This window comes from Serinus canaria, chromosome 4, assembly GCF_022539315.1.
Source record: "Serinus canaria isolate serCan28SL12 chromosome 4, serCan2020, whole genome shotgun sequence".
Lineage (NCBI taxonomy): Eukaryota > Metazoa > Chordata > Aves > Passeriformes > Fringillidae > Serinus > Serinus canaria.
Window position 1 is genome coordinate 44,827,714 of NC_066317.1, and position 25,845 is coordinate 44,853,558.

Consider the following 25,845-nt stretch of genomic DNA (forward strand, 5'->3'; position numbering starts at 1 on the left):
AAAGGGAATGGGAATGTTGGTGCTTATGTGGAGAGGCAATCCCATGGAGTTGGGGCTGAGCACCTGGCAGTGCTGAGGAGAGGAGCAGGGCTTAAGCTCTTACCTCTAAGTGATCTGAGGGCTTCATTTGTCTTCACATTTATTAATCCCAAGCTCTCCCCAAGAGATAAGCCACAGAGGACAATAACTTTATGAGAGCTTGGGCATAAAGGGATTTTGAATTGAAGAAGTACCAAGACACTATTTTTGTCCAGAATCACTCATGATGGTTAAGTGCTAATGATATGAAAAGGGATTCAAAAAGTATTTGCCTTATTTTACAAGTAGTAGACAGGCTGTCTCTGGACCTCATGAGAATGAAGTGCTTTCTGTTTTCTCAGTGCCTGAGTGGATACAAAAAAAAAAGACCATTTAGGCAAAAGAAGAGTTTTCAGTTTGGTTTCCTACAGAAATGAGGCAAAAAGGATCTCAGTCTGCAAGATCCTGTCCAAATAACTCCAAACCCACAAACTAATTCTTACCAATTCAGCAGAGGAGATATTTCACAGATATCAGCCCCCGCAAACTTTGTGAAAATCAACATCTGGGCAGGGGAGAAAGGCCCCATTAACGCTTCAGTCCATGAAGGAAAACTGCTCTCCCTGCTGTTTGACTGCAGACAGCTGTTGCCAAGCCTGCCAGGTATATTTTGGCCAGATGCCCACGGCCTCAGGTTTTCACATGGCCAGCCACATTCACACACTTGGGCTCCAGAAAAAAGAGCCTGGGGTGGAAAGGTGAAGCAGGACACAATTTTGGTTTCATCCCTTCCGCTGCTATTGTCTTGTTTCACTTGCATAAACAAATGTCTGCAGGGATTTAAATCCCACTGACTGCAATTCTGCTGTGTTTTGGAAATCCCATCACAGAAGCAGAGTTCTGTCATGCTTGGTAACTAATTGTAGATTGGTTAACTCGATATCACTTGTGTCAGCTGCCTTTTTATGAGCTTAAGTAAGAGACAAAGACAACAAAAGGAGCATGCTTAGAGTTAAGTCAATGTGGTTTCAGAAAGTAAATGGGACTTTCTAAATGCTCCTGATGTCAGAGCTCTAGAGGCAAGGGTGAATGGGGCAGGTAGCTGGCACAAGTGGTGACTTCCGTGGTGCACTAACAACACATAGCACCCTGATTATAAAGCAGTGCTTTTGTGTATCTAGCAAGACACTTGACAAGTGACTTAAGGTATGGCTAGCTGACAGATGAGGTCATCAAAAGAGAGATGTAACTAAATGGACCAGGGATGGTGCTGTGGTGTCACAGGGACCAGTGTTTAAATACACTGCTACCTACTGAGGTCTTTAATGACCTTCAGGAAAATATTAAATTTCTCCTGATTATAGTTTTGCAAAGATTAGTGTGTTCTCAGCATAATTGCAAAATGAAAAGAATCACCTCCACTGGAATATTTTTTCAAAAACAGGTTAGCCTAGGTCTGTTGAGAATGGTTGGATCATCCTTTCTCTGTGTACAGTTCAGGAGGATGGACTAGACTTGAGGTCCATTCCAGGGCTATGTCTGCTGGCTTGCAGTCTGGATCACAGAGTAACTATGTCAGGCTTATCATCTGTGACTTTTCTCAAAACTTTTCATTGACACAGTACTTTAAAAAGTCCATGCAAGACTGACACATGTACAGTCATGGCTCATGCTTAGCTTTGTTACCACAAAGGAGGTTGTGAATTCTTCATAACTGATGAGTATGTCTTCTAAATGATGCTTTCCCTTAAGCTATGAAATGGAAAATCATTCAAACAAACAAAGGATAGAAATATTATTTCCATTTGTATTTTCAAGTAACAGCCTTTAGTAAACTATTGCCAAGTCAAATTGTCTTTTTGCAGAGACAAAATGCATACAGCCTAATGTAAGCAACTTTATCAAATCTAGGAGCTCCTAAATGGGTGAGTCTTCCTTGACCAGGGTTTGGAAATTGGGTGGTCTAAGACAAGAAAGAATCTTTGCAGTGCTAGTCTGACTCTAAAGTGTTGTGTTTACCCTGCTGTAGTTTTGTAGTAGACCAGTGCTGCCCAACAGGCACATAAATAAATCCTTATGTGTTGGTGTGGCTGCCTCCATGCAGAAAGGGAAGGGCAGGGTGCTTCCATTGCTTGCATGACCATTGCCAAACCTGTATCTGATGGGATCCCAGCCTCTGCCAGAGCAGGGCTCTTTTCATGGCCACACACAAAAGGAAGAAGGGATTTCTGCAGCTCAGATATTTGACAATCCAATGCCACTGAGGAACCAGAAAGACTGTGAACTACTCTCACAGCCCTCTCAGTAGATGGAAGAGATTTAGGCAGCTTTTTTTGAAAAATCTTACTGTTCCCACTTTTTTTCTGCTAGGTTTCCCACAGGTAGGGGAGCAATTGCCTACCAGAGGGAACTCTTTTGCACTGATGCAAACTGGTTATACATACAGACAAGAAGCTGTCCTGCTCTCTAAGTCAACCAGTGCAGAGGAACCAGCCCCCAGAGAAGAAGGAGAAGAGATTCAGTCAGTTGCTTGGGCAGGCACCTGCCATCCCACCATCCTGGCTGTCCCATGGCAGCTGGGAGGAAGGAGGAAGCTCTGGCACTGGGGCTGGGCTCCTGGCTCAGGACAGGACATGCAGGGGCAAGGTGGGCTCCCACTGGGGTCAGGAGTGAATGGGAATCAGCCAACTCTCAGCAAAGCAGCACTCAAGGAAATTAAATGTGGGCATAGTCTGGCTCATCTGGTGGGGGGTGCTGCAGAGTAAATCCCCCACACACATATCCATGTTTATATAGGCTGCTTCCAGAAAAGAGGAGAGAAGAAGGCCAACTCTGCAGCGAGTTGTGCTGGTGGGTGAGCTCAGGTGTTGGTACATTCCCATGTCAGAGTGCCGGGAAGAAAAGAGTGGCTGCTGCCTTTGCCAGAGCACACATTATGGAATCTCCTTACTCTGCCTCATACAATAACCAGATGAAACTGCTAGATAGAAATCATGAATCATCACCCCTAGTAAAATGCATATGTTACACAGCTGTGCTCTGAGCCAGCCACTTTCCTATCAGCATGTCTCGGGGCTCTGCCAGATCCTCTAGAAGCAAAAAGAGGTAGTCTGTTCTTCCTGCCCAAGTGGGTGCATTTTCCCAGACTTGCTGCATGATTGCATCTGATCAGGTCCAAGCAGGGACTGTAGCCCAGCAGTTTGAGAAAGCACTGCAAGAGCAATGTGCTAGTTCAGTGTTAAGCAGTGCTTACTTACAGGAAGGTATTTGGGCTGGTTCACTGAACTACTTAAAAACTCTACCAGGCATTTTTTCAAAGACAGAAGTTTACTGAGCGATGGGCTATTATCCCTAACACCAAAGAATTTGCCTGTTTGGGTTTTGCTTTGTTTTGGTTTTGTTTTAAAAGCCATGATATTTGTATCAAATGCTTAGCCAGGAGAAACATTAGAAGAATGTCATAAAGCTTGTAAAATTAGACACTCAAGAAAGACCAGAGTCAAACTGCAGTACACTCTTGACTCGTCTCCATTGCTTTAATGGCAGTGTTTAACCACATGAATGCAGTCTCTCCTCCTGCTTGTTCACAGTGGATGATTGTTTCTCAAGTAATATTACAGCTTTTTCTTATTCAGTACGTAGCATTCTGTCTTATTTGCGTGTGATATTTTAGATAAAACCGCTTGTTCCTGGCTTAGTCTGATGCTTGTCATTATGGTGACTTGGTGTTTCACAAACATTACCACAGTTATTTTTCTGTGCTTCACTGAAATAAGTGTACATCATGGTGACTTTGTGCATGGGAAGTTAGCCTAAGAAAGGTAAAAGAGAAAAATCTGGGATTTGGGAATCTTCTGGTAGAGGGGTCCACTCTGTGAATGCTCATGAAATTCAGCAAACAACACAAAGCAGATCAGCTCAGGTTCCTAAAAAAAAGGGAATATGCAGAAGGCCAGTGAAGAGCTTAGTTCATCTACTCTAGTATTATCTAGGAAGAAGTGAAAAATAAATCTTATTTGCTGGCCCATATTCTGCTGCATTACATGTGAAACTAACTTTTTTCATCTGCAGTCTCCAGCCTCATCTCCTAAAATTAGTTGTTTTCCACAGAATCTGGATTATATCAACAGTTTTATATTGTATCTAAGTCTATTGTGTTTCTGAAGCTTCCCTTCCCTTTCCACTAACTTTGTTAAGGGATTGTATGGAAAAAAATTTAAGTACTTGTGGAATTGTTGGGACAGTATCCTAACAAACAAGCATAAAAGGAACTGCTTTAGGCTTGTAGAGACGGCCTTGCTTCAGGCTTTAGCTGATATTACCAAACTTAGTTTTATACGTACTAGTCTTTGCTGTTTCCCTGTGTATAACTTCCCAGTTTGCTTTCAAAAGACTATTTCTGCCCCCAAATATTTTGCAACACAACATTGTTAAGGCATGTATTTGTCACCTGAACTGCACCTGAGGCCTTAAAAAGTATTACACAGACCTCTGGCACTTTAAACAACGTAGTTACTGGCCATCCATAATTGCTGCTTATCCATAGGGACCTAGGCAAGGGCAGAGAGAGAGGCCCCTGGTCACCATCTCCTTGCACAGAGGGATGGTGAACATCAGAGCTGGGCTCAGTCTTGGCCTCGGGATGGGGAGATGCTCTGGTAAGCAGTGCCTCTGTAGGTGGCTGGTTCTCACCTCTGCCCACTGATTCCTGCCACTTCTGCCCATTTGCTGCATTCTTTTCTGTCCCTCTGCTCTCTCCCCTCTGAGGCTTCCCACTCTTACAGTCATGCCTTGGCTGTCACAGTCCCTGTGCTCCTGTGCTCCTGCAGCCAAATCCCAAGTCCCACCCTCAGAGCAAGAAGGCTTGAGTGTTTTTCTTGTAAGTGTATGGTGGGTTTTTTAATGTGAGCTAAAAAACTTGAATTTTCCTCAGGCTTTGTTCTCAGAAAGAACTGAAATATTTGGGCCCAAACTTAAAAAATGTGTTTGAAGAAGAATTTAGGCTTGGTTTCCTTCAGTCCTGCTTCTGGTGTTTGTTGTTACTGTCTTAGAGGGGAAAATGGACAACTATAGTAGAACTGGGAAGGGACTGAGAAGCACTGCAGACAGGTCAGGCTAATCATGCAGTGTGTGTTCTATATACGTAAAGAACTTAAGGTGTTTATATTTCCCCAAACAGTGCTTGACAGCATAAAGCATTTATATGCTATCCAGTATCTGTGAAATCTACCATAAGGGCTTTTATGGGATGATTTAACATCAATAATAGTTCCATTTCATGCCAAAAATATTTATACTCTATGATTGCTACAACCTATGTATTAATCAAGGATAGCAGAGAAAGTACAGTGGGTGAGAGAAGTTAGGACAGTGCTTCCCTTGAGAGCATACTGGGGGCCATGGAGGGCTGCCAGACCCCAGAAATGGACTTTTTGTCTGATCCAGTATGGCAGCATGAACAAAGGGGAGATTTTGAAGTAGCAAACAAGGATAGAGAGAAGGCTTCAGCTGCTTGAAGGTGGGGTAATAGCCAAGGAGGGAGGTAATGGCACTACAGTCCTTTTGATAAAGGCTCGATGAGTGAGGCTTGAACCAGTTCAGCAATGCAGTAGCTCTGCTGACTCACAGCTCAGGACCTAAAATCCTGGAGGCCAGAGGCCTGGACTGGGAGCACAGTGTTAAATTGAAAGGAACGTCTCTTCTAATTTGACATGATGGCAAGCATCATCATTTTTCCAGAAAGATGTGATGAAGTAATGAATGCTTTGTTGCAGCATACCTGACTTGCTCCTTCCACTCCACTCCAGTGGATTTTATCTCTTTTTGTCAACAGGATGTATTTTGTGGCTGCTTTCCGTTTACACATACAAAAGGGCAGTTTATATTCCCTCTGTAGGACTGTCCCTATTTTACAGGGCCAGCTGCTTGCAAGAAGTTTTGGAGAGTAAAACTAAATGAATAATTTCATACTATGTCACAAAAAAATACATGTGAAACATATTTTTTCCACTCTGGCTGTAATTTACTTGGTCACAATGTCACAGGGGACTAATTTTACCATTTTCTGGAGGCACGATTGCATTACTGTTGTGTATGTCTGTCTGGTTTTATCAGCCATGTGTGGCATCACATCAAATAACATGAAGTGACATGACTAGTAGAGTCTGATGGGATGCTCTGGGAGAGCCTCTGAGCAGAGATGTCATCTTTAATGCATCTACGAGGAGTTTTGGAGTGCACTTTGTTCATCCTCACCATTCCCCGTAATTAGTGCACCATGAAGATCCTGCTCCTACTGTGATGGTCCTGGGAAACAGTTCATACATTTGCTGCCCATGAATATGGACTATGTCTCTTGAATTATGGTGTCCAGAGGGGAAAATCTTCTGAAGATATCAATGTCTTCTTAAAGTAACCATAGAGACATCCAGAACCTTTTCCTTTATGGTGTTTCTTGCCTTTGCCATTTAAGCAAGATTTCAAAAGTTAAAGTCCTTCTCACTTTTCTTCCCATGCTTCTTGGCCAGAGGCTGCCCAGCTTTCTGCGTGGGGCAAGAAGAGAGTAGCTGGCAGCTCTTTGGGCTGTGTGACTTGTTTGGGGAGGAACATATGCCCATGTACACCTCTCTCCTCGGGCCACAGGAAGCAGGCAGCCCCAAAGAGTGCAGCAAAGCTCTTCATTTTGCTCTCATCTTTAAATAGTGTTGAGGAGGGGGAAGTGAGCAGCAAGGCAGCCCTTGCCCCCTCAGCAGTGGGGTCCTTGGCCTGGTGTCACCTGGCTCCTGTGTGTTGGTGAAAGAACTGCCCCTCTCTCTGCACAAGCTGACGCCTGTCAGAACCACAGCAAGATTTCTAAGTTACCCCCAAGCCTGAAAGCCAGTGCTCCCTCTACCTCCATGCCAGACATCACATCTCCCCTAATGCTAATGGGGAAGGCTAAAATTAACCAGGAACGTAGAAGCAGCTCCCAGATGAACCATGGCCAGAAGCCCATGATTAAAGACATAGCAGGCTGCAGGTCGGCTAAGGCTGCCAACAAACCTCCTGAGAAGGAAGAAAACACAACTGTCAAAGCACTTAAAGGTATGGAATGGCTTTCTGAGCCAGGCTCCTTTTTTATTTGTTACTTTTTGGTTTGCCTATTTTTTTTTTCAGGGAATTTATGCTGTAAACAGTAGGTTCCTGAAAAAGATGCTCCTAACCTGAGCAGCGTTTTGAGTTTTTGAAGGATCAAGGCTGCAGACTGATTGGAAGGGTTTAAAACAGGATCAGACTGTGCTGCTCTCAGCTCTGGTGCTGACTCCCTCTTTTCTCTTAAGTTTCATCAAGCCACTTAAACCCTTCTGCAGCTTCACTGCTGCATGGCTTGAAACTTTTTTCAGATTGAGAAAAATCTCTCCCAAGACTGAAATTTCTAAGAATGAGGAGGTAGAGGACTCTAGAGGTGTTGTGCTAAAGGCAGGCGTACTTGAGGTTAATGACTGCATGAGATCAAGCATGTTACATCTTTCTCTTTTTCTATATTTTATTTAATTTGTGAGTTTGAATTGCTTGGGGGAGAAATCTTGGCTCTGCTGATTTCTGAGTATTGTCAACCACAATAATACCACAATGTTACCCTTTGGGTATAGAAATTAGGAAGTTTTGTCCATACAGTCACTGTGTTAGTAACTTTTCCTATTTCTACATGTTTTAACACAGGAGTAGCGGAAACATTTACTCTTTTTTTTTTTTTTTTTTTTTTGTTAATAGGAAAAAGTGATGGCTAAACCACATTTTGGCTGGGAAAGTAGGGATAGGTGTATGAGTTAAAATTTCTTTTAGCTCTCTTTATATTGGCTAATTGTCAAGTTGGCTTGCTTCCATTCATGGCTACTCACAGTACTGGAATTTACATGTATGTATATGTTTATATATGTATGTAAATGAGGTGCATATATTTTTTTACAAACTTATTTTGTTGTCACTGTATAAAATAAAAAAACAACTACAGCAGACTGCGTGTTGTGGAAGGTGGTTGGTTTGATTTTGTCACACACAGGATTAGATTGTACCAGTGGGTGGTAGAACAGACATCAGCAGCCTACTGCCTCAGGTCCATGTGTATTTACTCTTCCTGATTCATTGTGTGGTGAGGGAACTGTAACAGTGCATCAAGATAAGCACTCAGCTCACGAGAAAAAAAGTAGCAGCTAAAATCCATTTTCCTGAAATTGTTCAGCTGCATCTCTTGAGATATTTTAGACTAAGCTATACATCTAGGGCACCAAAATCTGGAGTGGTTTGGGTATCATGATGAGCCACAATGAGTTCAAGAAACTATATCCTTTTCTGGAGGAGGCAATGGTCTTGCAGAGAAGGGAACAGGCTGTATGCTGGCCCAGATCAAAGGCTCTGGGAGAACCTGCTGCTCAGCTGCTGTCATGGGATGGGAAATGGTTGGTGCCTTCCGCAGTGAGGAGGTCCCTGGGCAAGCCAGGCTCCTTTAGTCGCCCTCCTACTGCTTTGACACTGCCTGCTGCCCAGCTGTGGATACCCAAGCAAAGAAAACTAGAAGAAATACATAGATTTTATGGTCTCTTCTCTGCCACTATTTTCCTGTACCAGACCAGCAGTCAGTCTTATTTCAGACCTTAATTGTATTGACTGTACTGTAGAAGCAAACGTTGCAACAGTAATGATACATTTCTGGATCAGAAGTCCTTCTCAGGAGAGGATTTTTTGCAAACATAGCTGCCCTGCCTGCACAGGATGGAATTGCTGGCATCCACTCATACTTCCAATATTTTGCACTCACAATCACAGATCCTAGTCTTTTGCCAAGTCTGCTAAAATCTGGAATTTGAAATTTAGAAGACTAAAGTGCTTCCTGAAAGGGAAGTCTGCACTGTGTAGACTGTGAGATTTGAAATTCAAATTCGGCTGTTCTGGCCAAGGAAATCCTCCAGCCAAAGCACTCCTGTAATACCAGGGAATCGATTGGAAAATAGCCAGCATCATAGAAGTCTCTGCTTGTGAAAAGTACAGCTTTTCTGAACAGTTCAGAAATGTATTTTGTTGAGAGAAAGGCAACGTTTGTTTGCTTGGTTTTTTTCTCTGCAAGCTGTTAGCAGAATTTTCTCATTTATACAGGGTATTTCTTTCACCATCTGTTTCAAAGACCCAAACTGCTTGTGATTGGGTGTGTGAGGTTTTTCCTTGGTTAGGATGGCAGGTGATCACAGCTCATCACTGGCTGATGGGTGAAAAGGTAGAGATTGAAAGAACACTGTGACAGCTTCACTTGGTGCCATGGAAGGATTGATGCTTATGATGTGATGGACATAAAGCCCTTTGCATTGCTCTTTCTACATAGTGAAGGACTGTCCCCTTGGCCTGTTAGTCTACCTCAGATGTCTTAATGAGTTTTTCAGGTTCTGTAGTGCTGGTGTTGGCAAGGCACCCCACGAGGTGCACAGGGCCCCTCCAGGCGCCTTGCTGCTTCTGGACAGTCCAGCAGCTCCTCAAGCTGCTCGACTTGCAGCAAGCTGCAGCTTGTATTCCCCACTGTCAGTTGTTGGATAAGCTGCTGAGATCCACATCTGCAGTTCCTGGGCTGGACAACAGATGTTGTGTCCAATCAAGAATTTTTCTTCCAGACTTAAATTTGGCTGTGACTGTCCCAGACTCCTCTCATTTGGCCTCCAGCAATTTGGATTACTAAGGGAGGGTCACCACAGCTCTCTGCTCATTTCACTGACCTCTGCACAGCCACAAGTCTACTTGATTTTTACTTTGATATCTTGTAGTAGGGCAGCCTAGACTGAAAGTCAGTGCTCTTCATGACCATCCCCAGCAAGAGGGGTCCTTTGGCATCCTGCACTGCAGGGCTGGGAGATGCAAGCATGTGCCATCAAGGCTTGCTCCTTTGCTTAGACTGGCTGGTGGTAGAAAAAAAAATGTGAAGGGGCCTTTCTCATCTGCAGAATGATCTGTAAAGGCACACAAATATATATGCTCAGACAGCTTCCAGAAGGTTTCATCAGTTAGCCCTGAAAGTTTTATGATTCCTTGGCTTGATTTTTAGCCTTTCATCTTTATACACTGAGCTACCAGCCTAATGCATCCTCTGTTTTCCTCCTGTGAGTAGGAATAAGCCAAAGAATACATCCATCTAAAAGATGAGAAAGCAGGGGGAGGATAGAGGAAAAAACCCCTATTTTAAGTGCAGTTTATTTCTGTCCCAGTGGAGGTGTGTGAGACCCCTAGGTGTAACTGACTCATCATGAGAGCTCAGCAAGGTCTGGTTTCTGCCAGGCTCTGAATGCAGAGGGTGCTGTGGGAAAGATTGCACCCATCCAGAGTGGTGTATCTCTGCTGATGTGGAAATGGACTGGCTCTGGATCTTCCGTGGGTTAAATTACGAGTCAGTGCACTTAAGAATAAACCTCTTTAGTGTGTTTGCATATTAATTGCCATTAAATTTTGAAAAGGATGGAAGGGAGGGAGGAAATGAGATAATCCCATCTCCACAGAGTATAAGAAATTATTGTATTGTTAGCTGGATGAAAGCCATTGCCAGCTCAACTGTAGCACATGATTTGCTGGAAGGCAAGAACGCTTTAGGTATTTCTGAGTTTGGAATGATTGCACATCCCCTTTAATCAATGCCTTGCATGGTACTTGTGCATATGGTATGGCACTTCAGTGGGATGCTTAATTTAGTTTTAATGTGCCTTAAGTGGAAGGTTAGGTTTATGAACACCCTGCTAAGTCACACTGCACTGAAAATTGGACTGTGTGGAGGCACAGACACAGATAATCATAGCAAGACTCTGAGTGTTCCTCTGATGTTCCTTAGATTACATTGAATTTGGCTTGTCTTGTTGGAAAATTTTTGGCATCCATTTAACTGGGTTTCCTGTAACTTTTCTAAAAATTGTTTCAGTCTCAAAATCCTTGTTTTAGACTCCCCCACACCCCCCAAACGTGTCCTTTCCCCCCCTCTTATGGTATAATGTTACCATACAACATAAAGATGTTTAAAAAAAGTCACTGGAATACAAGCTACATGTCAAATGACTTTATTTTTCTGTGCAGTGCTTTACATTCAAGAGCTATATCTAAAAGACCAGACTTCTGTGAGCTTTTTTTATTTTAAATATTTATTAACTGAGTAAACTAAAGTCTGCTAATGAAAGACAAACATGTAATGTATCCCACCTACACAAGCAGCAGTATAAAAAAGATGCTCATCTGGAACAAAATCCACTTGGACTAGAAAATAATGTGCATCTAGATGTGTTGTTCATCCAGAAAGCATCCTCTCCTTCCTGTTTTGAAGAGCATTTCATACTTCCTGTATGCAATTGAGCTATTATTCTTATTTTTAGTTGAGATGGAAAAATGTTTTCTCTCAATACTCTGCAAGTTAAATGTCTTTGTCAGTAAGTTAAAATAGGTGATAACATGTTTGGTAGATTTGTATTAATCCATTGGTACAAAGTGGAAGTGTGTGCTGTGTCTATAGCACTTCTGACACCAGTGTAAGGACAGAGCCATATTTTAAATCTCTTTCACAAATAGCTGTATCTTTGATTAGTCATTAGAAAATGTGGGAGTCTTTCCTGTGTTGCTGTGTGTACAAGAATGTGAAATTTCCTCAGATGAGTGAGACCAGATTTTGTATGATTCAGATTGTCTGACCAGTTAGATGACTCCAGCTGAATTGCCAGTCCAGTAACTCCTGAAAGGAGAAGAGGCATCATCACCCAAGACAAAGATCCTGGCCTGTGTTCTGGAAACAATCCAACATTCTGGAGAAATGTTCCTGGAAGACTAATTATGATTAGAAACCTTTGAAAGAAAATATTTGCGGCATGAGAGACAAGGCCAGACTACCAGCAGTCATCATCCTCTGAAAGAGGGATTCACTCATTTACAAATCCAACTCAGTGGAGGCATTGCTTTGGAGGAGAATCCTCTGAAAACCAGACATCTAAATCTAAGTTAAAACTTCATTTCCATTTCCTGATCTTCTAGAATAAACTCTAATCCAGTCCCACTTGTCCTCAGCAATTTTTCTTTGGCAATGACATTTCCAGGAAATATGTATAGCAGCTTAGAGCACCACCTCTGTACTTGAACAAAATAGCTGAAATTCAGCACTCAAGCCTCTGAAGATGAAGTATTTAATCCAAACTCATTTATCTCTCAGATGTGAGCCCAGGATTTATAGCCCCTGTCTGTAATCACACAAAAGTTAATATTTGACAGTTGTGAGTTTTCTTACTGTGAGCATTCCTTGCAAGCTGAGGCTCAGATGGGAGGACAGTCTTGAGGCTGAACAAAACCTTTCTAAACTTCACATGAACAGCAGCAATCAGACCAGAGCAACTGCTGAGCAACAGTGGATTGTGGTCATGTATTTTGGGTTGTTTTGTGTTTTCTTTTTAACTTCTTGCCTTTCTGAGTCTGGGACAGGGCAGGACAATTCCTGTGCCAGGCTCCACAGCTCCTAGCCTCAGCCCCAGTGAGACAGGAAGGCCTCTGGGATTACAGCCGATGCAGATGGCTGGGCTCCAAGGTGCACATTTCCTGCAAGAAACCTCAGCTGGGAATGCTGAAAACCAGCTGGAAAACCAGGTCGTACACAAGGCTTCTTCTCTGGAGCCTGTGCAGCAAAAAGAAGTCAGAGGGAGTTCAGGAGTGTGAGCTGCTGGTCCTGCAGGCTTTTCCAAACCAGAGAGGGCACAAGGTGCTTTGTCAGGGACCTTGTGCAACACTTACATGTGGGCTGGCTCCCTTGGCTCTGCAAATGAAGACAGGATGTGAAGCAAGGGAGTAAAATTTCTGGCCAGCATGTACCTGAGGTGTCTCTGCAAAAGCCCCTGGCTCTTGGTAAGGATGTGCCACTATTTGGGAAGTGCTGTGCTGGCTGCCCTTGGGTCAGAAACTCTTGCACTCAGAGTTGGGACTCCTGGGAGTGGCAGCATTGAAGCTCACAGCCTTCTCCTCTGGGAGCACCTGATGCTCCTGCATCCACATGAGGACTCGTTTGTTTCCTCCTTCCTCCTCATGCCTCTGGCTGTGGAAGTACCTCATTCCTCCCTCCTGCCTCCTCCCAGGGCAGTCACCTGCAGCAAGTGAAGGTGCTCCTGCAGTGTGTGTCCCAAAAGCCTTTCTCACCTTCTTGTACACCTCTGCACGAAGTTAGAAAAATGATGGGGGAAGAAGCTACTCTGCCCAGACACACTGCTGCTCCTCTGCAGAAACCTTTGTTTGTTTGTTTGTTTGTTTGCAGCTCTTGTACACAGAGCATTTAATTTCCTTTTCTCCCCTGTATTAGTAGGTCTCTGCTGTCACAGTTTGGATCTGCAGCTTAACACAGAGACAAATTCAGACCACACATGGAGGCTGGAGAGGAGATGATGAGATGATGACCTGGTAGAGCTGCACACCAGGTGCATCACCTCCCACATTGTTCTTGGGCCACACAAATGCCCCTTACTGTGCCAAGCAGAAAAAGTCACTGACCACTGACTTAACAGGCCCCCTGCTTACTTTGACTGGAGCTGTCTGCCTTGAAGTGTACCCCTTTCTTGCTGCTGGTGCAGCCAGCAGTGCCTCTTCCCCTTCTGCTCTTTCAAACCCTGTTTGAGGCTCCCAAATGAGCAGATTTAGGGCTGTACTGCCATGCACTGTGGTAGTGCAAGAAATGGGCAAGTCCTGGAGGTGGTGGCTTTGCTGGACTTGTAGCCTCCCCAGAGCCCAACAGGGGCTGGTGTTTAGAGACTGGATTTTATGGGAAGGGGATTTCCCCTTTCACTGACTGCTCCCACCACACTGTCTATGATGTGGGTCAATTTACCATTGCTGTCTGGCTTCACATGCAGTAGAAGACCAGTGCCCAGTTTAACAAACCAGCAGTGAATTCCTGTAGCTGTGTCAGGCTTCCTCTCTCTGCTTGCTCTCAGGGAGAGCTTACCCTCCAGCTCTTGAGGCAGTACAGCTGTGGCACTTAAGTCTCCTGCAAGACCCTTACTTCTGTCTTCCACAATAGGAGAGAAAGCTGCAGATGTTGAAAACAATGGTGAAATATGACCCATCAGGTTTAAGCTATAAAATAGTTCAGCCTCTGTGATATGCTCCTCTAGTTCCATAGCTGTTCGTTGTTTGAAATTAATTTGTACTTGAATTCAAAAACTAAAAACATTTAGACAGAAATGAACATGTGATGGTGACTCATATGCAAGGGGATGTCTAAACCTTTCTCCAAACCCATTGGTGATGGATATGAGGGAGACAAACGTCACTTCAGCTTTTTAGTCTTCATAAATTCAACCTGGTTTAGTGTCTGCCAATTTCGTCTGACTCAGAACACCCCCATAAAATCTGTGTTTCTCCTATAGGTTTTATGGACTATAGGAGCTTTAGGAGCTATACAAGAGTTATTCCAGATTCTCTTCTGTTACAGACTGAGAGTAGGATGAGACCCTTACTGCTCAAAAAGCTGCAGCAGTAACTTTGTTTGGGAACAGCTCATGTCCAGGCAGCCTGCCCTGAGGCCCAGGGGCTCTCCTGTGCTGTGACATGGCATGGCAGTGGGGTCCCCATCTCCCCTCCACTGCTTTCCCTTCTGTCTGGGTGCAGAGGTGACAATGTGAGCATTAGTTATTCACTCATAATTGTACCATAAACCAATAGTTAGATCAGAGAGAATCGGTTATCCCCTCTCAGTGTAGAGCATGATCATTGAATCTTGTTTTTGAATGGTGATGGTTAGCCCAAACAGAAATATCTCTGATAGTGCTGAAAGGGAGAGAAAACCTTTTTTAGGTCACCAGAAGTAATGGATTAGGTCATGAAACCTTTTAATTTTAAACAGAATTATTTGGCCAAGGTGGGCTGTTTGCATGCAGGCAGGACACTTCTGTACCTTTTAGAATTTGTGGTTAAAATATTCCCCATAGACTACCTTTTCCACTCATCTAGCTTACACAAATATTTGACTTGAACTGATACTGCTATTAATCTGTTTAGAATGCTGCTATACTGTTTACACAGAGAGGAAAGCTGTAAGCCTGCTTGTCCAAATAGTTTTAAGCAAGGGCAATGCTGCTTTTTAGCACCTGGCATAAATATTTGGAAAAATTTATAAATCCCAGATAACCTTGCCTCTCTCAGATGTAATTACTGCTTCCTAAAACCTATTCCCTACAGGTCTTCTTTTTTTTTTTTTTTTTGGTTGTTGTTGCATTTAAGAAGAGCTTGATTTTTTTTCTGTGAATTTTACTTGCACATCCCTCATGAGCCTAACCAATGCTGCGACTTTATGAATTAAAATATTTGTATACCTATATTTGTACATTAAATGCAATCAGGCAGATTGCAGCAGGATCACTTAAAAGTGCCTGTGATGTGAGTTAAAACATGCCTGCTTGAACAGATCATTTCAGAACAATGCAGTAAGCTGTCTCAAGTTCTGCATGTCCTGCTTTTTTTCTTGGATATATTTGAATTCCCTCATTATTCCCTTGAAGGTTTCTTACACTGAGAAAGACTGCCTTTAAATAATAAAAATCTCAGTGCCACTGCAGTATGGTGGACATTGGTTTTGAGGCTGTCTTTCCTTTAGCTGAGGTATATCTGAAACAGGGTTTTTTTTCCTTCAGATTTTATCCATTACCAAAGTTTTTGTCATTTGTGTTAGGAAATATATTTGTGATTTTTCATGGAAAAGAAAGAAACCCCTTCAGTATTCTTGAAGCAGTTTACGGTTGTTTTCTTTTGAATGTGAGCCAAAAAAGCAAAGAGCAGCCAGAATATTTTTATGTGATTATGATTATTATACTGATATTCCAAGAGTGAATCATGTGTGCTTCTAAGCAATGTCCCCACAGAGAAAGGGGGAACTGAGTGCCTTAGGGGCAGGAGTGTGTCCTGTGCATTGACGTTTCTATACAAACTATTGATAAGTGTTGTGAGATAAAAATATCTTTATGAAGTGTTTCCCCAGCTTCATTTAAACTTTCTGTGATCTGCTTTTTATTCCTTCTTTTTAAAGAAAGCAAGTTAGCATTGCTTTTGCAATTGCTTTAAATTTGAGAGATCAGTTTCAGTGTGCTTGACCTCTTGTACTACTTGCTCAGCTTTTCAGAAAACATTAGCTTTCTGGTTCTAAAAATCTGGGTCTGTTGAATCACACTAGTAAAAATGCAAATTGATGAAGACTAAAACTGATCACTGGAGTTAAAGTGCATTATAAATAATGATGCTTTCAAAAGGTATAAATTCACTGCAGAAAAAAATTATCCAAATTTTGAAATGAAAAATTCAATTTAAAAATATGGGAAGGATTTGGAATTTCTTTGCATAATTTTCAACTGCTTCTTGCCTTGGGGACAGCAACATGGGAGAATGCAAGGAGCTGACCCAGAGATCTGGGGATGATGGGATCTGCCTGCCAGGGGATTTGTGGGCACTGAAGGGGAAGAGAAAGCAGTTCTGAAATGGAGGAGAAAGAGTTTGGAAAAAGCTGTGGGCAAGGAAGATGCTCTACAGCTCCCACTGTAGAGAAGGGAAGCTAAGGACCAACCAAGACAGGAAAAGTTCAAATATATTTAGGTATCTGTTAGGTATCAAGATTGGAAATACAAATCAGGTTATTTGTATGGCTATGAAGTTAGTTCAGATCTTTTTTATAGCAATGTGCACAAATATCACCTGCAAATTCCAATCTGTTTTCCCTAGGCTCCATGGATCTCGAGAAATTTTGTGAATTGTCCCAATTGCCATGTGTACAGGAAATGAGTAGTCATACAGATAAGGAAGTGATGAAGGGATACATATTTCCTAGAGAAGTCAGAGGAGGAAGAGATGACAAAATCTGAGAGGCACTTTGAAAGGGACTGTGCCATACTTACATTCTTATTAGCTATTCCTTAGTTATTTCTTAGTTATTCCTTTTTAGCTCGCAGCAATCTGATTTCTTTCCAGTCTGCTTTCTCATATGCAGAAACTCTACTAAGTTGCAATTTAATTACAACCCAAAGATTAAAAAATGATTTGTTCCTCTTGAGCTGATGCTCTGTAAATGTTCAAAGTGCCTGTAACCCATACTGTATATTGCAGAGCAGAGCAATTGCATCCCATCTCCAGGAAGCTTGTCAGAACCCTCCTCTCTGCATTGTCTCTGAGCCAGGAAATCTAAACATGTATTGCTGTTTGTCAAACTTCCCAAAGTGCTGCTATGTATTTTGGGCTATGGTGAGACTCTGTTTATACCTCCCTCAACCATGAGCGTGAGAGCATGGAAAGAAGAGAGGAAAAATAATAATGGGAAAGAAGAACAGAAGGAAGATGTTTGCATTGGAAACTGCAAGTATTGGTATGCAGTCTGATTTCAAAGCTGGGGTGAGGGTCTGCCCTCAGCCTTTGCACATGGGCACCCAAATGCCTGTAAAAGCTGACAGTAGCTGAGCTGGGTGAAGCTTTTTGGTCAAATCTCTTTGGAGACAGATCGAGGGAAGGAGAAAGGGAGAGAGGAAGAAGAGGTGGCAAATGTAAACAATGAATCTGTATTCAGTGGCATGGAGAAATGTGAATTTGTGTAGGTGTTAACAAACTGTGTTAGGAGAACAGAAATGCAAATACAAATGTCTGACAGATAATGGACTTAGCTTGACATAAAAATGTTTACAGATTTTCTTCCCATGTGTCCTCTAATTCTGTTGAAATAAAATATTGCATTTTTTGTGGGAGTTTTATGAGTTGAACAAAGCAAGATGGACAAAATATTTTTTAAATGTGTACTTGATTCATTAAAATACTTGAAAAATATTTATCAGGTTTGTCTTGAAGATGTTAAAAATCTCCACCCAAACCCACCTGTATATTTCATATTATTACTATTTACATCCTTCTGCAAAATTCCCACAAAATATGAATGCCAAGAGCAGATGCTTTCAGTATTTTGAAATGCTAGACACTCGTGAAGGTGTCTGAAAGACACACAGACATTCATCTGTAAAAGGTGAAGTTTGGAAGTGTTGTTGTGTGGCTCTCCAGGCCCACCTGCAGTGGAGCAACCATTAGTAATAGATGGCAAGACAGGACTGCACTGAGCACCTCTGTACTGAACCTTGCTGCCAAACACAGTCACAGAGGGCAGGGGAAGAGGGGAAGAGCTGTGGAGCTGGATCTGCTTTAATGTTACTAGGAAAGCAAGAGAGGTTGTGGACTCCCTGTCCATGGAGGTCTTCAAGACCAGGTTGAACTTCTGAGTAACTTGGTCTAGTGAAAGGTGTCCCTCCCCACAGCAGGGGGTTTGGAACTAGATGATCTTTCAGGTTCCTTCCAACCCAAACCATTCTATGATTCTTTGATTAATGGTAGCCAGCAGGAACTTTTCAGGGACAGGTAGATCAGGACATGCCCAAGGTAGCACTCCCTCCAGCACAATCTTCAGGCCATCAGCAGTGTCATTGATGTTGGCTCATGACAAATGTCACTCAGGGCTCACCATTCTACAAGAAGTACACACAGCACAGAGCTTTCCCTGCAAACATTTCTGAAGTCACAGGAATACCCTGTTTTGTGCAAACCACTTCTCCAAGTAATTATATGCAGCCTGCAATGAAGCATTGGGCCTGGGTGGTGGCAGAGATGAGCTGTCCCCTGTGGCCCTGGCTGGCTGCATTGGCTGGGGAGGAGAGAAGGGGCAGGAATTTAGCTCTGCCTCATCTCCTGTCCCCCAGCAGACCTCTGCAAACAGGACACAGATGGAAATCTGTGCTTGAAATAAGTAAGTCCGTGTTGCAATCTTTGATGGCAGGAAAGGTTTTAAAAAATGAACAGCCTAAACCTTATGTGCTGCAGAGTAATCCAGGCTCTTCTACAATTGCTGAAGTTTCCTTTTGAGCCTGAAATGCCTGTACTTCCAGGACAGGCTCAGAGTTTTATGGCCCCAGATGGAAAAGAGAATGGCTGGGTTTGGATTCAGCTCATGAAAATGACAGACAAACACTGGGCTGTGTTGTCAACTCTCTTCATGAACAGCAAGGGAATGCAGTGGGTGATATGCTCTGTGGTTATCTGTTACTTAAAAATGCTGTTCCAAATTTATGTGTGTAACAAAATTCATTATAGGAACTACCAGAAAAAACTCAGTACAGCCTCTACAATGTGATTTTCCTACTGGAAATCATTAAAGAATGGTTTGTTTCTTACTCCCTATTAACACATCCATTTCTGGACAGATTTTTAGCCTTGCATTAAACCAAAATGTAACAATTTCCCAAAAGGAGGGAGAATGACAGGAAAACTGAATGTCTGAGGGCTGGGGGAATGGATGAATGCTGTGGAACCAGAGTCTTTCCAGGTCTCCTGAGCTGTTTCTGCTTGTGCAACACTGATTAGTTTGCAGAGCATTTTCTCTGTAATTTAAACCTATCTGTTTTAATGGAAGACTCATTTTAAGAAATAGTGTTCTGGATAAGGGCAAATCTGTGCTGTGTACTTAGAGTAGAAAAATATTTTTTCTTTTCACAAAAAAAAAAAAAAAAAAAAAAGATTTTCTATGCTGAATAGTAAATAGTCTGTCTGAGGTGAAAACAGTAAATCTGAAAAGATTTATGTTGAGCAATCAAGTTAAGAGAATAACAGTCCCTGCTAAAAACACAAAAGCTAAAGATTGTGGCATTCAGTGGAACTCCACAAAATGAAAACAGGCAACAGATAAGGAGACAAACAATTCCAAGCACTGTAGGAATATTGAAAAGAAAATGTGTACTTGTACAGCATTTTTCTGGGGCAGGTTTCCTGCAGAAGACACAAAACCTGCAGCCCAGATCTAAGAAGAGAAAACAGAGCATCTTCCAGCCTTGCTATAGTGGTGGTGTAAGAATCAGCTGGGTAACCTCTTAGCATTGAAAACATCTGATCAGCAGTGAAATAAATTTGATATTTTATCAAACTATTTTTACAACGGAGAGATGATTTTATGATCTCTCTCTGGGATTATATATTACTGTTAAGATTAATATTTTTCAAAGTTGTCAAGCTCCATAAATGGCCTAGAAATGAATAGTGTATTGAAATTTTCATAGGTATATAAATTTACAATGTTTATATTGACAAAAATATTCTAATGCATTCCTGATTTCTGATGAAAAGGAGAAGATGCAGTTTTTCCTTCCTCAGAAATGAAGATCTTGTCTGCGTGATAAAACAATTTCAAATGCTCAGCATCATTGGCACAAACAAACTAGTCATCTGCAACTGATCTGAAGTCAGCTTGTAGGAAATTGGTCCATAATGTCTGGTCAATGACCTTGCAGATGATATCATACATCATAGTACAAGTAGGAGAAGTGGTGAGAACACTGATACAGAAGTAAGAACTAGAAAAGCATATCTAATGAGATACTGTGACTTGAAGGAACAGAACTTCATGTTTCCTGGGATGGCATAGACTTCTAACTTCCTTTCAGTGGAATAAATTTGATAAATTTCCATTTCTCAGTGTGGATTTCTTTTTTTTTTTTTTTTTTGGTGGTGTTTTCATATTCACATTGCAAGCAGCATTCCTTGCTAACCCCTTGCTGACCCCTTTTATACTTTCCCTTCCTGTTTAAGATCTCAGCTTCCTTTATTTTCCTGAGCACTTTCAAATATTTACCACTAGGTGCACAACCAGATGTGCAGCACCTGTGCTCATCCTGAAGATAGATTTCCAACAGAACTGCTCATTTTTTGTTCTTATCCATCACAGCTAGAATATACTCAGCTGTTAAGGGATGGTAGAGGTATAAAAGGCACTATAGGGGATTTTTATGATTTGCTAGGACCAGCAAAAAGGGCTAACTTTAGCTACTATTGTTATTTTGAAAAGAAAGTGTTTTATCATTTGTCTTTCAGACTATGGAAGTAGAAAGCAGTCTTTGTCATCAGAGGAGCTACATATTTTTTCCACATGGATACTTAATAGATGTCTTCTTGTTTAGTAACTAGACCTGTAGTAAGAATATATGAAAAATAAAATTCCACTGTATGGCAACATTCCTGAAGAATATGACATACATGAGAACAAGAAATATCTCTTTTATAAAGATTTGGGCAATAGTAAATGCTAATGGATTTTTATGTTTTTAATTGTTCTAAATGAGTAGAAATTTGATGTAGATTTCTTTTTTGTTGTTGTAAATGCACATCTTTTACTGGCTTGTTTGCTAAAGTAGAGATTTCCATGTAGAGTTTTATGACTCTATGCAGTTTGTGCATGTAACAGTTGATGGTGTCAAAAGCAAAAATATTCTCCTTACCTCAAGCCCACAGGGGGCTGTTTTTCTAACCATAGATTTGTTAGGTGGCAGCTGGCCATTCTGAGGACTCTTTCTAGCTGGGAACCCCACAACATCTTAGTAGTTGCTGCCAGTTAGGTATGATCCCCACAGTTCATCCCTGGACTTGACATGCATGAAAACAATGAGGGCGACACTCTAGGCTGGAGAAAATATTGACCTTGTCATATGAAACTGTATTTGACTTTGAAACCCTGATCCAGACACTGTGATCATGCCAGAAAAGAAAATCTTCCATTTTCTTGCCAACATTCCTGGCTGTCAGATACTGCAGGCAGCAGGAGCCTGGAGCCCCATTATCTTTGTGCTTTATAGCTCCCTATAGTTTGAGGTGGAATGAAGGGGTTCACACATTTTTACTTCACACCTCAGCTGTCTATTATTTTATTTTCTCCCCTGTATCCAGATGTGTACTCCCTCACTGAGATAGTGTTACTTACAGTGCCTTCATTTCTTTGAATTGACAGCCCAGTTGCACAGACTTTATCGAGGAGGATGGGAATCTTTGGTCAAGTTTCTTCACTCACAGGTGATGTAGAGAAGGAAGCAGGAAAGCATCTCTCTGCAGGTGTTTTGTTCTCTTGCTCATTCCCAGACACCTCCTGTGGGGCCTGAGCAGGATTCTCACTCTGACACCATGGGGCTGTGTTTGCTTGTTACTTGGGTGTGAGCCACTTCATTTCCAGTCAAAGCTGCCCAGCTCATGTAAGAGCTCACTTATTTCTTGCTGTTGTGTCATCTTGACGCACTGAAATGCTACCACCAGCACTGCTGTGTCTCCACAGGACCTTTGGAAGGAGGTCAGGGACATCCAGCTTGCACAGGGTGTTGAGATTGCCTGCTGAGCACAACAAGGTTGCGGTTTGATTAGGTATTCAAACTTCTATTTTTGGTTCCATTTTTGTCGGCAGGAGCATTATTTTTGCTGATAACCTCTCATCTGGGCAGAATCTCAGCATAACTCTCCCCAGGCTGATTGATGACTTCCTGGAGCTGGCGTAGCAAAGCCGCCTGCTGAACACTGCTTCCTCCAGAGGCCCTGCCAGAGCTGCTTGGGCTGTAAACGGGCTGTGTGCTCAGGCAGCTCAGGAGCTGCAGCATGCTAACATTTTATGGCTGTTTTTTCCTTCTCATTATGTCTAATACCACTCATCCAGGTGCTGTGGGCTTTTCCTCCCCCAGCTGAACTTGTTAGGAGCTGTTTATCTGATGCTTACATTGCCAGGATAAAAAGTTGCTACATTTGCTTTCTTTTTTGTATTTCAGCGTAGCTGTACCCCTCCAGAGGCATTAACAACTGTGCTGCTGCAAGAGAATTTGTTTCCATCTTTAATTTGGATGATTTCCATCCTGCATCTGCTATTTACTTTTAGAGTCATGGTAAAATTTGAAGTTCACATGTGTGATAAAGATCTGTATGAACGGATCTAATCAAGATTTCTTCTAGAACAAACTAAGGAGATCATGCTGACCTTCCCAACCAGTCATCCAGAAAATATGTCTATGGATTCAAGTAATTTATTAGTCTTGGCTTTTATTTTATTATTTTGTATATTGCTCACCCTGAAACTTTCTCTGGCTAAACATGAGATCCTGCTGGGGATTTTGGTAGCTCTGCTCCACTTCTGTTCTTCTATGACTGAAATATGCTGTTGTTTTTCTTCTATAAATGTGAATCTCTTTCAGTTGACAGAGGATTTTTTAGCACATAGATTGCTGCATCCAGCGGCTTGCTCTGGATTCCACGCTCTTATTCATTCCAGCTTGTTAATGTTATCTGCTGGTTTTTAGAGAAACAATTTTAGCTTTTATTTCCTGTCAGATCAACTTCCAGCCCCCTTTACCGCCTCCATCAAAAGTCTCTGAGATGCTACTGTCTAAATGTCTTGAGCTATAGTATAAATAGATCTAGCAATTTGTTTATAAACATGCCTTTTTGCACAGATCACAGAGAAAGAAAAGATATAGAGGCATTTTGTAAAAACAGCCCCACTTAGACCAATGCATGTTTATTCAGGAGCCTAGGCTCCTTCTGGAGTGCATGACAAACAAATACATGATTGAATTAGATTCACTGCTCAAGCATCTCCCGTGTGCTGTGAAAGGACATAGCAAATAAGAACAGAAAGTACCATCTTGTGTGGTGTTTGTTTGAGCAACACCACTCGGAGAAAGGAGTTATTGCTCCCCAAATCTCATCATCCCCGTAAGGCTGGAAAGGATGGCAAGCCTGTGGAGGGGGTTGTGCTGCTGCCCTCTCTGCACCACGGTCCTGGGGTCAGCTGGGAGCCTGACCCCAGCCAGGGTCTCCCAGGGCTGAGGGGGGTGGGTGTGTGTCTGTCTGTGTGTCTGTGTGTGTGTGTGCAAGGACCCCCAAGCAAAATTCCCACCTCCCCGTGTGGAGGGCATGTATTTCCATCACGGCCTTAGATTGATTCCAGATGAGCAGAGACAACTACAGAGGAAAGACTGTTTGCAAAGGGGGTGGTGCTAGAAATGGACTTTCTGCTTGGGTAGCCTTGCTGCAGGCATGCTGAGCCCAGTTTCCCCCTGGAATCAGGGCAGAAGATGTGTCATCTGGTGAGCCACTCTCTGCAAAGTGCTGTCCCAGAACTGTCCTCTGCCTGCAGCATCTCACCCAGAAAACCATCTCTGGATCAACATTCCTCCCTCCCTAAAAAGCAGACAGAGGAGATGGACACCTTGGTGGCATGGGCTCTGAACCATGCCCATGCCATCTGCTGGGCTGCCATCTGCTGACAATTATGTCTTTAAAGAAAAATAATTGAATGAAGTGCTGTTGAATAGATTTTCAGGGGTACCCCAAGACTCTTTCATTTAGTGTGATCATGATGAGGACAGAATTGCCCATGGCAGCAGTCAGCAGAGGCACACTCAGATATGGGGTGAGGGGTGGCTGTGTGAGAGGTGGTGCACCCAGAGACTCTGGAGGGGGTCACAAGCTGCCTGTGAGTCAGCAGGGTGGCATTGCCACAAAAAAAGCAAACATCCACTGCCTTTATAAACAGGCACATAGTTTGCAAGAAGTGTGAAGTAATCCTTCTGTCCAGCTCCACATGGATAGTGCCTCAGCTGGAGTATGGCAGATGCCCTATTTCCAGAGGAAATGGAGAAAGTGGAGCTAGTCCAGAGGGCAGTAGTGGGAGAGGTTGTGTTTCTGAGGCCTGTGGTCATTGGAGGGAGGATGGAAGAATTAAACCTACTGTTGTACTAAAAAGGGCAGTGGTACAGGACCAGGCTGCAGTCTTAAAGAATGCATAAATCTTACTGGGGCTACTCTGTTCTCCTTGGCATCTGCAGAAAGGATATAAATTAATGACTTTAATTTCAGCCCATAAAATCCACGCTAAATGCTGAGCAAAACTTTCTCTTTGGGGAGGAGGGAAATTGCTCCTGGGCATAAATTCTGTGACAAATCTGCAAAGTCACAGGCTGAGTGCCAACGTTGGTGTCCATCTTAGGGGGACAGGGAAGCAGCAGGGAGCCTGGTCACTCTTCCTGGCCTCCCCTTCCCCAGGGCACAGGATGCTTGCCAGGCACCTTCCTGCCCACCTAGGACAGCACCAACCCCCTGACAGAATGCAGCCACTCGGCTGCTATCTGTGCCTACCTCAACTTTTCAGATTTTGTTCTTCCTGAAGGAGTTATGTGTTACATTTTATCTAAAAGGGAAACTTCTTATAACTTCTTTTCAGATTTATTCTTGGGCAATGCTGAACATTACAAAGGTTCAAAACAAATTAATGTCAGTGTTGCAATTCCAGATTGTTTCTTTTTCCCCTTTGAGGTGTATTATGCCTGGCATTTTAATGACTCCAGTTAATAACCCAATTTTTGCTCAGTGTGTTTTGGTTTTTGTTCAGAAACACAAAAATGTTAAAATGTGTCATTTAAAGGAATTTTGCAGAAGCATAAACTATGTTCATCTGCTTTAGAGCTTGGGAAGTTAAGAGCTTCCATATGTCAAGCTGCAGCCCTGGGTCATAATATAATGTATGTGTTCACAGCACATAGAAATGGTAAAGCATTGGAGTCAACCTCCAGGAGAATTCAGCATTTTTTTCAGATGGAATAGTCAAAACCTGAAAATATTCCTGGCAAGGCTTTAATAAGCATGATGGTTTCAGGTTGGACCCGCTGCTAGTGCCAGAAGCCCATGAATTTCATTCATTCTTTTTGAGGATCCTGGAAGGAGCATCAGCAGAAAACATTTTCCTTTTATCTTTTTTTTTCGATGCATTTGATAGTTACAGTTTCCGTTTAGACTGACTCTGGCATTGGATAACTCATAATGGGAATTCCATGGCTTTGGAGACAAAACGTTTTACATGGAAATTTTAGATACCCCTGTGAAGTTGAAGAGCAGCTGCAGTGGCTTTCCATATCTAAATGGATGGGATTTAATTAAATAGCAATGCCCAGAAGTTCAATACTGGGAAATGAGTCTCCAAGGTGTTTATCAGAA

At 42.5% G+C, this 25,845-nt stretch overlaps 1 protein-coding gene across 2 annotated transcripts in view; it reads left to right on the forward strand.

Moving 5' to 3' along the window:
* The first annotated feature begins 7,017 nt into the window (after positions 1–7,017).
* Positions 7,018–25,845, forward strand: part of LNX1 (ligand of numb-protein X 1) — a 148,846-nt gene continuing 130,018 nt past the window's right edge. For both annotated transcript variants that reach the window (XM_018926186.3, XM_018926201.3), the window contains exon 1: positions 7,018–7,101. The gene's annotated coding sequence lies outside the window, so the exon portion shown is untranslated. The remainder of the gene's footprint in view (positions 7,102–25,845) is intronic.